This window comes from Triticum dicoccoides, chromosome 7A, assembly GCF_002162155.2.
Source record: "Triticum dicoccoides isolate Atlit2015 ecotype Zavitan chromosome 7A, WEW_v2.0, whole genome shotgun sequence".
Lineage (NCBI taxonomy): Eukaryota > Viridiplantae > Streptophyta > Magnoliopsida > Poales > Poaceae > Triticum > Triticum dicoccoides.
Window position 1 is genome coordinate 549105501 of NC_041392.1, and position 14983 is coordinate 549120483.

The following is a 14983-nucleotide window of genomic DNA, read 5'->3' on the forward strand; positions in this document are numbered from 1 at the left end:
TTCATATCAATGGCATAATCAACTAGCAAGCAATAATAATAAATCTCGGATGACAACACTTTCTCAAAACAATCATAATATGATATAACAAGATGGTATCTCGCTAGCCCTTTCTGAGACCGCAAAACATAAATGCAGAGCACCTTTAAAGATCAAGGACCGACTAGACATTGTAATTCATGGTAAAAGAGATCCAGTCAAGTCATACCCAATGTAAACTAACAATAATGAATGCAAATGACAGCAGTGCTCTCCAACTGGTGCTTTTTAATAAGAGGATGATGACTCAGCATAAAAGTAAATAGATAGGCCCTTCGCAGAGGGAAGCAGGGAGTTGTAGAGGTGCCAGAGCTCGGTTTTCAAATAGAGGTGAATAATATTTTGAGTGGTATACTTTCATTGTCAACATAACAACCAAGAGATGGAGATATCTTCCATGCTTCACACATTATAGGTTGTTCCCAATCAGAATGGTAAAGTTTATACCCCCCCCTTCCACCAACAAGCATCAATCCATGGCTTGCTCGAAACAACGAGTGCCTCCAACTAACAAGAGTCCTAGTGGGAGTTTTGTTTGCAATTATTTTGATTTAGTTTGCATAAAGCATGGGACTGGGCATCCCGGTGACCAGCCACTTTCCCGTGAGTGAGGAGCGGAGTCCACTCCTCTTGAGAATAACCCGCCTAACATGGAAGATACAGACAACCCTAGTTGATACATGAGCTATTCGAGCATACAAAACAAAATTTCATTTGAAGGTTTAGAGTTTGGCACATACAAATTTACTTGGAATGGCAGGTAGATACCATATATAGGTAGGTATAGTGGACTCATGTGGAATAACTTTGGGGTTTAAGGGATTTGATGCACAAGCAGTATTCCCGCTTAGTACAGGTGAAGGCTAGCAAAGGACTGGGAAGCGACCAGCTAGAGAGCGACAACAGTCATGAACATGCATTAAAATTAATCAACACCGAATGCAAGCATGCGTAGGATATAATCCACCATGAACATAAATATCGTGAAGGCTATGTTGATTTTGTTTCAACTACATGCGTGAACATGTGCAAAGTTAAGTAACTTAAATCATTCAGAGGAGGATACCACCCTATCATACCACATCATAACCATTTCAATAGCATGTTGGCACGCAAGGTAAACCATTATAACTCATATCTAATCAAGCATGGCACAAGAAATATGATCTCTAGTTGTCATTGCAAACATGTTTATTCACAATAGGCCGAATCAGGAACGATGAACTAATCATATTTACAAAAACAAAAGAGGTCGAGTTCATACGATCCTTTCTCATCTCAGTCAGTCCATCATATATCATCATAATTGCCTTTCACTTGCATGACCGAACGATGTGAATAATAATAAGTGTGCACGTGCATTGGACTAAGCTGGAATCTGCAAGCATTCAATAAACAGGAGAAGACAAGGCAATATGGGCTCTTTTGTCAGATCAACAATTATGCATATAATAGCCACTTCAACAATTTAATCATGGTCTTCTCCTATCGACCCCCAAAGAAAAGAAAAGAAATAAAACTATTTACACAGGAAAGCTCCCAACAAGCAAAATAAGAACATGAAATATTTTCAGGTTTTCTTTTTAGTTACTACTACAAGCATGGAAAGTAAACTAATTAAAAGCTACAACTAATTTTTTTGGTTTTTCTTAAGGTTTATTAAACACACAAGAAGAAAGCATAAAAAGGAAATAAACTAGCATGGATGATACAATGAAAAAGTATGAGCACCGACATCTAGCAATGAGTGTGTGAACATAAATGTAATGTCGGTGGGAAATACGTACTCCCCTAAGCTTAGGCTTTTGGCCTAAGTTGGTCTATGGCCACGACTGGCTTGGCGGATATCCATAATAATAGTTGGGGTCGTACTGCAATGCAGCGGCTATCGCCTCCTGAGCTGCAGCGTGGCGACGAGCGGCCTCAGCCCTCCTCTCGTACTCATCTCCCTCCTCTCTGGTAATAATATATCTTCCTTTTGCCTGATAATCAAAGAAGGCAGGAGCAGGGAGAGTAATACGGACAGCACGCCGTCTGTCAAAGATTAGTCGATACTAGAGAGGTGATTCATTCCTATCAACAAACTGGTGGTGAACCATAGCATTAAAGTCTAAGTAAGCAGGGGGTAATTCAATATCATCTTCACATATGGCTACACCAAGAAAATTAGCTATGCGGGTTGCATAAATTCCACCAAAGAAATCTCCATTAAATCTATTAAGATGCAACCTATGTGCAACAATGGCTCCCAAATTATAAGATTTGTCTCCTAACACCGCACTCCTAAGAATACTAAGGTCAGGAACACACATATGACATGCTTCATCTTTACCATTAATGCATCTACCTATGAAGAGAGCAAAATAATGTATAGCAGGAAAGTGAATGCTCCCTATGGTAGCTTGTGTTATATCTCTAGATTCCCTTATAGTTATACTAGCAAGAAAATCTCTAAATTCAGATTTGCGAGGATCCCTGATACTACACCATTGTGGAAGTTTGCAAGTAGTGGTAAAATCCTCTAAGTCCATAGTGTAAGAATTTTCATAAAGATCAAACAGGACAGTTGGGGAATTACGTGAAGATGAAAATTCAAACCTCCTCACAAAGGAACTAGTGAGATTGTGATACTGGCTGCACTTCTCTTCCTCGAAGCTCACAAGATCAGCGTTATGCAAATATGCGTTAAATTCTTCCTTAATTCCCGCTCGATCCATAAAGTTCTCAGAAGGCCATTCGCAAGGACGCACTGGAGCGTCTCTTGGTGTCTCTTCATCAGCATCACGCATTGCAAGCCTGGGTCCTTGCTTTCTTGAAGAACCACCATGGAACATTTTCCTCAGCATATTTCTTCCTCTAAAAAATTCTGAATTTTTTTAGTAACTTCAAAATAAAAGTAAACCAAACTCAATAATATTGATAGCAACTACTCCTACAAGTTCCTAAAGCCTATATCATGCATCAAAATTACTTGGAACCATATAAATTTGACATGCAAGCTCAAGAACATGGTCACCTAGGCAGCAAAAATTTGCAATGAATAAAGCACTATAACAAAAACTAATTGGACCAATGGAGGAGTCACATACCAAGGAACAATCTCCCCAACCAGTTTTGTGAGAGGTGCTTTGAGCAAGGAGATCAAAAATGATAGCAAAACTCGCTTGGACTCGGGTTTGAACTGGTTGTTCGTGTTTGTGGGAGGAAGAATGAGTGTGTGGGTGAAAGGATAAGTGGAGGAGGTCCACCATGGGCCCATGAGGCAGGGGGCGCGCCCAGGGGAGTAGGGCGCACCCTCCACCCCCGTGGCCAGGTGGATGACCCCCCTGTTGTGTTCTCAGTGCCAAATATTCTCAAATATTCTAGAAAAAAAATCATATTTAAATTTCAGGGCATTTGGAGAACTTTTATTTTCTAGGTGTTTTTATATTGCACGGATAATCAGATAACAGACAGAAAAAATATTTATTTTTATTTTATTTAATATAAATAACAAAAAGTAAAAGTGGGGTACAGAAGGTTGTGCCTTCTAGTTTCATCCATCTCATGCTCATCAAAAGGAATCCACTAACAAGGTTGATCAAGTTTTGTTAACAAACTTATTCCGAATAACATGGAACTAGAGAAATTTCGAATAACACTATGTTACCTCAATGGGGATATGCACATCCCCAATAATAAGAATATCATATTTCTTCTTGACAGTAGGAAGAGGAAATTCAAAACCTCCAAATATAATCAGTGGAATTTTTCCAATAGAATTGATAGTGTGGACTTGAGGTTGTTTCCTCGGAAAGTGTACCGTATGCTCATTACCATTAACATGAAAAGTGACATTGCCTTTAGTGCAATCAATAACAGCCCCTGCAGTATTCAAAAATGGTCTTCCAAGAATAATAGACATACTATCATCCTCGGGAATATCAAGAATAACCAAGTCCATTAAAATAGTAACGTTTGCAACTACAACAGGCACATCCTCACAAATACCGACAGGTATAGCAGTTGATTTATTAGCCATTTGCAAAGATATTTCAGTAGGTGTCAACTTATTCAAATCAAGTCTACGATATAAAGAGAGAGGCATAACACTAACACCAGCTCCAAGATCACATAAAGCAGTTTTAACATAATTTCTTCTAATGGAGCTTGGTATAGTTGGTACACCGAGATCTCCTAGTTTCTTAGGTATTCCACCCTCAAAAGTACAATTAGCAAGCATGGTGGAAATTTCAGCTTCTAGTATCTTTCTTTTATTTGTAACAATATCTTTCATATACTTAGCATAAGGATTCATTTTGAGCATATCAGTTAATCGCATACGCAAAAAGATAGGTCTAATCATTTCTGCAAATCGCTCAAAATCCTCATCATCCTTTTTCTTGGATGGTTTGGGAGGAAAAGGCATGGGTTTCTGAACCCAAGGTTCTCTTTCTTTACCATGTTTCCTAGCAACAAAGTCTTTCTTATCATAACATTGATTCTTTGATTGTGGGTTATCAAGATCAACCTTGGGTTCAATTTCTATATCATTATCATTACTAGGTTGAGCATCATCATGAACATTATTATTAACATTATCACTAGTTTCAGGTTCATTACCAGATTGTGTTTCATCATCAGAAATAGAAATATCATTTGGATTCTCAGGTGTTTCAGTAATAGGTTTACTAGAAGCATGCAAAGTCTTATCATTTTTCTTTTTCTTCTTTTTAGAAGGACTAGGTGCATCTACATTATTTCTCTGAGAATCTTGCTCAATTATCTTAGGGTGGCCTTCGGGATACAAAGGTTCCTGAGTGATTTTACCACCTCTAGTCATAACTCTAACAGCATTATCATTATTCTTACTATTCAATTCATTGAGCAAATCATTTTGAGCTTTAAGTACTTGTTCTACTTGAGTGGTAACCATAGAAGCATGTTTACTAATAAGTTTAAGTTCACCTTTAACATTAGCCATATAATCACCCAAGTGTTCAAGCATATTTGAATTGTATTTCAATTGTCTACCAAAATAAGCATTAAAATCTTCTTGCTTAGCCATAAATTTATCAAACTCATCTAAGCATGGTCTAGCAAATTTAGTAAATGGGATTTCAGCTTTATCATATCTATAGAGAGAATTTACCTTTACTACCTCTGTCGGGTTATCAAGACCATGAGTTTCTTTAATAGGTAATTGATTAAGATCATATGTTTCTTCAACAGGCGGTAAATTAAGACCATGTATTTCTTTAATAGGAGGTATATTCTTAACATCTTCAGCTTTAATACCTTTTTCTTTCATAGATTTCTTTGCCTCTTACATATCTTCAGGACTGAGAAATAGAATACCCCTTTTCTTCGGAGTTGGTTTAGGAATAGGCTCAGGAACTGGCTCAGGAGGTGTCCAATTATTTTCATTTGTCAACATATTATTCAATAGAATTTCAGCTTCATCCGACGTTCTTTCCCTGAAAACAGAACCATCACAACTATCCAGGTAATCTATGGAAGCATCGGTTAGTTCATTATAAAAGATATCTGATACGTCTCCGTCGAATCTACTTTTCCAAACACTTTTGCCCTTGTTTTGGACTCTAACTTGTATGATTTGAATGGAACTAACCCAGACTGACGCTGTTTTCAGCAGAATTACCATGATGTTGTTTTATGTGCAGAAAACAAATATTCTCGAAATGACCTGAAACTCCATGGGAGGTCTTAGAAAAAATAATAAAAAATCCTCGACAAATATGAAGACCAGGGGGCCCACACCCTTTCCACGAGGGTGGGGGCGCGCCCCCCCTAGGGCGCACCCCCTACCTCGTGGGCCCCCTGTTGACCCTCTGACGCCAACTCCAACTCTATATATTTGCTTTCGGAGAGAAAAAAATCAGAGAGAAGAAATCATCACGTTTTACGATACGGAGCCGCTGCCAAGCCCTAAACCCTCTCGGGAGGGCTGATATGGAGTCCATTCGGGGCTCCGGAGAGGGGGATTCGTCACCGTTGTCATCATCAACCATCCTCCATCACCAATTTCATGATGCTCACCGTCGTGCGTGAGTAATTGCATCGTAGGCTTGCTGGACGGTGATGGGTTGGATGAGATTTATCATGTAATCGAGTTAGTTTTGTTATGGTTTGATCCCTAGTATCCATTATGTTCTGAGATTGATGTTGCTATGACTTAGCTATGCTTAATGCTTGTCACTAGGGCCCGAGTGCCATGATTTCAGATCTGAACCTATTATGTTTTCATGAATATATGTGAGTTCTTGATCCTATCTTGCAAGTTATAGTCACCTACTATGTGTTATGATCCGGCAACCCCGAATTGACAATAATCGGGACCAGTCCCGATGATGACCATAGTTTGAGGAGTTCATGTATTCACTATGTGCTAATGCTTTGTTCTGGTTCTCTATTAAAAGGAGGCCTTAATATCCCTTAGTTTCCAATAGGACCCCGCTGCCACGGGAGGGTAGGATAAAAGATGTCATGCAAGTTCTTTTCCATAAGCACGTATGACTATATACAGAATACATGCCTACATTACATTGATGAATTGGAGCTAGTTCTGTGTCACCATATGTTATGACTGTTACATGATGAACCGCATCCGGCATAATTATCCATCACTGATCCGGTGCCTAAGAGTTTTCCATATACTGGTTTATGCTTATTTACTTTCCCGTTGCTACTGTTACAATCACTACAAAATACCAAAAACATTACTTTTGCTGTCTTTACATTTGTTGCCGCTACCACCACTATCATATTACTTTGCTACTAAACACTTTGCTGCAGATACTAAGTTTCCAGGTGTGGTTGAATTGACAACTCAGCTGCTAATACTTGAGAATATTCTTTGGCTCCCCTTGTGTCGAATCAATAAATTTGGGTTGAATACTCTACCCTCGAAAGCTATTGCGATCCCCTATACTTATGGGTTATCAAGACCTTTTTCTGGTGCTGTTGCCGGGGAGCATAGCTCTATTCTTTGAGTCACTTAGGATTTATATCTGCTGGACACTATGAAGAACTTGAGAGATCCAAAAACCAAGATCTATCCCTCAACTACGAGGGGAGGTAAGGAACTGCCATCTCGCTCTGCACTTGATTCACCTTCTGTTATGAGTAAGTTTGCGACGCCTACATCTGCTTCTGCTATTCGTTCTGATATGTCGCATGTTATTGATGATGCCACTTCTGCTATGCATGATACTTATGATGAAACTGCTTCTATGCCTGATACTACTGTGCCCCTTACTGAATTACTTGATGAACAAATTGCTAGGGCTAGAGAAAAAGATATTATTGAATATGAATACGATGATGATAGTGATGATGAAAATATGCCTGTTATTCCTAAAGGTTATCTTGTTGATAAGGAATCTTCTGCTGCTATTTTTGTTTGCAAAGATAGACATGAGCTTAAGAGGTTATTAATTAAATGGAACAAAGAATCACTAAGAGATAGAATGAGACCCGACCCTGCTTTTGCTACTTCACCTATATGTGTTCCTGATAAAGATTATGAATTCTCTGTTGATCCTAATATAATTACTTTGGTTGAATCTGATCCATTTTATGGCTATGAATCTGAAACTGTTGTGGCACATCTTACTAAGTTAAATGATATAGATGCCCTGTTCACTAATAATGAGAGATCATGTTACCTCTATTTACTCAAAATATTTCCGTTCTCATTAAAGGGCGATGCTAAGATATGGTTTAATTCTCTTGATCTTGGTTGTGTGCATAGTCCCCAGGATATGATTTATTACTTCTCTGCTAAATATTTCCCTGCTCATAAGAAACAAGCTGCTTTGAGGGAAATATACAACTTTGTGCAAATTAAAGAAGAGAGTATCCCACAAGCTTGGGGGAGGCTTCTCAAGTTACTTAATGCTTTGCCTGATCATCCTCTTAAGAAACCTGAAATACTTGATATCTTTTATAATGGACTAGCCGATGCTTCCAGAGATTACCTGGATAGTTGTGCTGATTCTCTTTTCAGGGAAAGAACACCGGATGAAGCTGAAATTCTATTGAATAATATGTTGACAAATGAAAATAATTGGGCACCTCCTGAGCCAGCTCCTGAGCCATCTCCTGCTCCAATTACTGAACCTATTCCTAAAACAACTCCGAAGAAGAGAGGTGTTCTATTCCTCAGTCCCGAAGATATGCTAGAGGCAAAGAAATCTTTGAAAGAAAAAGGTATTAAAGCTGAAGACGTTAAGAATTTACCTCCTATTGAAGAAATACATGGTCTTAATTTACTGCCTGTTGAAGAAACATATGATCTTAATTATTTATTTACTGAAGAACCTCCTGATCCCGATATCCCGACACAGGTAGTAAAGGTAAATTCTCTCTATAGATATGATAAAGCTGAAGTCCCTCCTACTAAAATTGCTAGTCAATGCTCGGATGAGTTTGATAACTTTATGTATAAGCAAGATGACTTCATTGCTTATTTTCATAGACAATTAAAAGAAAATGCTTATATGATTAGACACTTGGGTCATTATATGGCTGATATTAAAGGTGAACTTAAACTTGTTAGCAAACATGCTTCTATGGTTACTACTCAAGTAGAACAAGTACTTAAGGCTCAAAAAGAAGTGCTTGATGAAATGAATAGAAAGAAAAATGATTATGCTGTTAGAGTGGCTACTAGAACTGGTAGAATGACTCAGGAACCTTTGTATCCTGAAGGCCACCATAAGAGAATCGAGCAAGATTCTCAGAGAAATAATATCGATGTTCCTAGTTCTTCTAAAAAGAAGAAGAAAAATGCTAGAACTGTGCAAACTTATAGTGAACCTATTTCTGAACAACCTGATAATCCAAATGATATATATATGTCTGATGCTGAATCACAATCTGGTAATGAATATGAACCTAATAAAAATGTTAATGATAATGTTCATGATGATGCTCAACCTAGTAATGACAATGATGTAGAAACTGAACCTGCTGTTGATCTTGATAACCCACAATCAAAGAATCAAGGTTATGATAAAAGAGACTTTGTTGCTAGAAAACATGGTAAAGAAAGGGAACCTTGGGTTCAGAAACCCATGCCTTTTCCTCCGCAACCATCCAAGAAAAAGGATGATGAGGATTTTGAGCGCTTTGCTGAAATGATTAGGCCTATCTTTTTGCGTATGAGATTAACTGATGTGCTCAAAACAAATCCTTATGCTAAATATATGAAAGATATCATTACTAATAAAAGAAAGATACCGGAAGTTGAAATTTCCACCATGCTTGCTAATTATACTTTTAAGGGTGGAATACCAAAGAAACTTGGAGACCCCGGAGTACCTACTATACCTTGCTCCATTAAAAGAAATTATATTAAAACTGCTTTATGTGATCTTGGAGCCGGTGTTAGTGTTATGCCTCTCTCTTTATATCGTAGACTTGACTTGAATAAGCTGACACCTACTGAAATATCTTTGCAAATGGCTGATAAATCAACTGCTATACCTGTCGGTATCTATGAGGATGTGCCTGTTGTGGTTGCAAACGTTACTATTTTAACGGACTTTGTTATTCTTGATATTCCCGAGGACGATAGTATGTCTATTATTCTTGGAAGACCTTTTCTTAATACTACAGGGGCTTTTATTGATTGCAACAAAGGCAATGCCACTTTTGATGTTAATGGTAATGAGCACGGTACACTTTCCGAGGAAACAACCTCAAGTTCATAGTATCAACTCTATCGGAAAAAATCCATCAATTATATTTGGAGGTTTTGAATTTTCTCTTCCTACTGTCAAGAAGAAATATGATATTCTTATTATTGGGGATGTGCATATCCCCGTTGAGGTAACATAGTGTTATTCGAAATTTCTCTAGTTCCATGTTATTCGGAATAAGTTTGCTAACAAAACTTGATCAACCTTGTTAGTGGATTCCTTTTGATGAGCATGAGATGGATGAAACTAGAAGGCACAACCTTCTGTACCCCACTTTTACTTTCTATTATTTATATTAAATAAAGTAAAAATTGTATTTTTCTGTCTGTTTCCTGACTTATCTGTGCAATATAAAAATTTCCCGAAAATAAAAGTCCTCAGAATGCCATGCCAATTTAATATGATTTTTTCGGGAATATTTGAGGATTTACTGTGCAAAAATTACCGCGGAAGCAGCTGCCACCTGGCCACGAGGGTGGTAGGCGCGCCCCCTGCCTCGTGGGCCCACAGTGGCCCTCCTCCACTTATCCCAGCACCCATCTTCTTCCTCTATCTCACACAAACCCGAAAAACCAACTCAAGCACGAGTTCCAGCCACTTTTGCTCTGATTTTTGATCTCCTTGCTCAAAGCACCTCTCGCAAAACTGCTTGGGGAGATTGTTCCTTGGTATGTGACTCCTCCATTGGTCCAATTAGTTTTTGTTCTAGTGCTTTATTCATTGCAAATTTGTGCTGCATAGGTGACCATGTTCTTGAGCTTGCATGTCAAATTTATATGGTTCCAAGTAGTTCTAATGCTTGATATAGGCTCTAGGCACTTGTAGGAGTAGTTACTATCAGTTTTATTGAGTTTGGTTTACTTTTATTTTGAAATTACTAAAAATTTCAGACTGTTTCAGAAAAATGATGAGGAGATTATTGAGGGGCTCATCAAGACAAAGATCAAAGGAAAAGGCACCTAAGCCTAAGTATAATTTGCCACGCACCGCGGAGATTCGGGTGTGTGAATGGCCTTCTGAAGATTTCTTGAGAGCAGCCAGTATCTATGAAGATTTTCATGAATTGGCTCACAATGCAGGCCTCACCGCTTTCATCCACGACCAATGCGATCAGTATCTCTTACTCACAAATACCTTTGTGCAAAACTTTTATTTTCATCCTAGGAACTCACCACCTACGGTGGAATTTCATTTATATGATGAGCCTAAGGAGATGCCACTTTATGATTTCTGTCGGATTTGTTTAGTCCCTTTTGAGGGCAAGACAGAAGAACCACATCATGATGATGTGGCTGAGTTTATTGATAATATCACTGTAGGAGAAACCAGGAAGGTTTCCGATGCACGAATCACTAGCATACATTTTCCTGTTTTGCGTTACTTTGCATTATTTGCTAGTCGTTGTTTAATTGGACACGGAAATTCTGGAAACCTTAGTATCCCTGATTTAATTATTCTGCTCCAAGGTTTATATAGTGATAACACTTTTAGTTTGGGCGATATTATTGCTAGACAGTTAAATATGAACCGTACTAAGGGTCCCATCTTTGGAGGCATTTATGCTACACGCCTAGCTGCACATTTTAACATACCTATTAGGCATGCTGAGAAGGAAGAAAAAGTGCTACCCCGTGTTTATCTAGATCATAAAAGTATGGTGGCACATGATTTTATTGTTAAAAATAGGGCAAGGGAGCTTAGATATCAATTGTTCTTTAATAAACATCATCCTGAGACTATTACCTTGCCTGCTCCTTCTTTGTTTGATTTGACTGCAGGCACGTACCTTGTTCCGTTGGCAGCTATTCATGCCTACCGGAACCCTGCACCAGCTGAGGAGCCAGAGCCGAAACCACAATTTGATCCTTCACGACAGTCCAACTATCAGTGGGATCCGGAGATGATTGCCAGCCAGTGGCAATCGGAGCCTTTTTCTTCTTCATCACAGTACGACCCCAACAACTATTATTATGGATATCCGCCAGGCCAGCCGTGGCCATAGACCAACTTAGGCCAAAAGCCTAAGCTTGGGGGATTACGTATTTCTCACCGACATTACATTTATGTTCACACACACTCATTACTAGATGTCGGTGCTCATACTTTTTCATTGTAATATCCATGCTAGTTTATTTTCTTTTTCTTGCTTTCTTCTTGTGTGCTTGTTAAACCTTAAGAAAAACCAAAAAAATTAGTATTAGTTTATTTTTCTGCTGTAGTAATAATAATTAAAAAGAAAACCCAAAAATATTTCCCGTTCTTCTTTTACTTGTTGGGAACTTTCCCATGTAAATAGTTTTATTTCTTTTCTTTTCTTTGGGGGTCAGTAGGAGAAGACCATAATTAAATTGTTGAAGTGGCTCTTATATGCATTATTGTTGATTTAACCAAGAGCCCATATTGCCTTGTCTTCTCCTGTTTATTGAATGCTCGCAGATTCCAGCTTAGTCCAATGCACGTGCACTCTTATTATTATTCACACCGTTTGGTCGTGCAAGTGAAAGGCAATTATGATGATATATGATGGACTGACTGAGATGAGAAAAGCTGGTATGAACTCGACCTCTTTTGTTTTTGTAAATATGATGAGCCCGTCATTCTTGATTCATCTTATTATGAATAAACATGTTTGCAATGACAATTAGAGATCATAGTTGCTTGTGCCATGCTTGATTAGCTATGAGTTATAATGATTTACCTTGTATGCCAACATGCTATTGAGATGATTATGATGTGGTATGATGGGGTGGTATCCTCCTTTGAATGATTTAAGTGACTTGACTTGGCACATGTTCACGCATGTAGTTGAAACAAAATCAACATAGTCTTCACGAATTTATGTTCATGGTGGATTATATCCTACTCATGCTTGCATCCAATGTTTATTAATTTGAATGCATGTACATGGCTGTTGTCGCTCTCTAGTTGGTCGCTTCCCAGTCTTTTCCTAGCCTTCACTTGTACTAAGTGGGAATACTGCTTGTGCATCCAATCTCTTAAACCCCAAAGTTATTCCAGATGAGTCCACTATACCTTCCTATATGCGGTATCTACCTGCCGTTCCAAGTAAACTTGTATGTGCCAAACTCTAAACCTTCAAATAAACATTCTATTTTGTATGCTCTAATAGCTCATGTATCAACAAAGGCTGTCCTTATCTTCCGTGTCAGGCGGGTTATTCTCAAGAGGAGTGGACTCCGCTCCTCACTCACGAGAAAATGGCTGGTCACCGGGATGCCCAGTCCCATGCTTTATGCAAACTAAATCAAAATTAATTGCAAACAAAACTCCACTTGGGACCTGATGTATGTTGGAGGCACTCATTGTTTCGAGCAAGCCATGGATTGATGCTTGTTGGTGGATGGGGAGTATAAACTTTACCATTCTGTTTGGGAACCGCCTATAATGTGTTTAGCATGGAAGGTATCGCCGTCTCCTAGTTGTTACGTTGACAATGAAAGTATACCGCTCAAAATACAATTTATCTCTATTTTAAAACCAAGCTCTGGCACCTCTACAAATACCTGCTTCCCTCTGCGAAGGGCCTATCCATTTACTTTTATGCTGAGTCATCATCCTCTTATTAAAGAACACTAGCTGGAGAGCACAGCCGTCATTTGCATTCATCACTGTTAATTTATATTGGGTATGACTATGATTGGATATCTTTTACCATGAATTACAATGTCTAGTCAGTCCTTGATCTTTAAAGGTGCTTTGCATTTATGTTTTGCGGTCTCATAAAGGGCTAGCAAGATACCATCTTGTTATATCATATTATGATTGTTTTGAGAAAGTGTTGTCATCCGAGATTTATTATTATGACTTGCTAGTTGATTATGCTATTGATATGAGTAATTGTGAGACCTGCGAATTATTGCAAATGTGGTTAGTTATGATTTATGCTGAAAACTTGAATGTTGGCTTGACATAGTTACAACAACAAGAGCAAACAGAGTTTGTAAAAGTTTTTCTTTCTTTCTTTCAGTTTGTTAACTGAATTGCTTGAGGACAAGCAAGGGTTTAAGCTTGGGGGAGTTGATACGTCTCCGTTGTATCTACTTTTCCAAACACTTTTGCCCTTTCTTTGGACTCTAACTTGTATGATTTGAATGGAACTAACCCAGACTGACGCTGTTTTCAGCAGAATTACCATGATGTTGTTTTATGTGCAGAAAACAAATATTCTCAAAATGACTTGAAACTCCACGGGAGTTCTTAGAAAAAATAATAAAAAAGCCTTGCCAAATATGAAGACCAGGGGGCCCACACCCTTTCCACGAGGGTGGGGGTGCCCCCCCAGGGCGCGCCCCCTACCTCGTGGGCCCCTTGTTGACCCTCCGACGCCAACTCCAACTCTATATATTTGCTTTCGGAGAGAAAAAAACTAGAGAGAAGAAATCATCATGTTTTACAATACGGAGCCGCCGCCAAGCCCTAAAACCTATCGGGAGGGCTGATCTGGAGTCCATTCGGGGCTCCGGAGAGGGGGATTTGTCGCCGTCGTCATCATCAACCATCCTCCATCACCAATTTCATGATGCTCATCGCCGTGCGTGAGTAATTGCATCGTAGGCTTGCTGGACGGTGATGGGTTGGATGAGATTTATCATGTAATCGAGTTAGTTTTGTTAGGGTTTGATCCCTAGTATCCATTATGTTCTGAGATTGATGTTGCTATGACTTTGCTATGCTTAATGCTTGTCACTAGGGCCTGAGTGCCATGTTTTCAGATATGAACCTATTATGTTTTCATGAATATATGTGAGTTCTTGATCCTATGTTGCAAGTCTATAGTCACCTACTATGTGTTATGATCCGGCAACCCCGAAGTGACAATAATCGGGACCACTCCCGATGATGACCATAGTTTGAGGAGTTCATGTATTCCCTATGTGCTAATGCTTTGTTCCGGTTCTCTATTAAAAGGAGGCCTTAATATCCCTTAGTTTCCAATAGGACCCCGCTGCCACGGGAGGGTAGGACAAAAGATGTCATGCAAGTTCTTTTCCATAAGCACGTATGACTATATATGAAATACATGCCTACATTACATTGATGAATTGGAGCTAGTTCTGTGTCACCCTATGTTATGACTGTTACATGATGAACCGCATCCGGCATAATTATCCATCACTGATCCGGTGCCTACGAGTTTTCCATATACTGGTCTACGCTTATTTACTTTCGCATTGCTACTGTTACAATCACTACAAAATACCAAAAACATTACTTTTGCT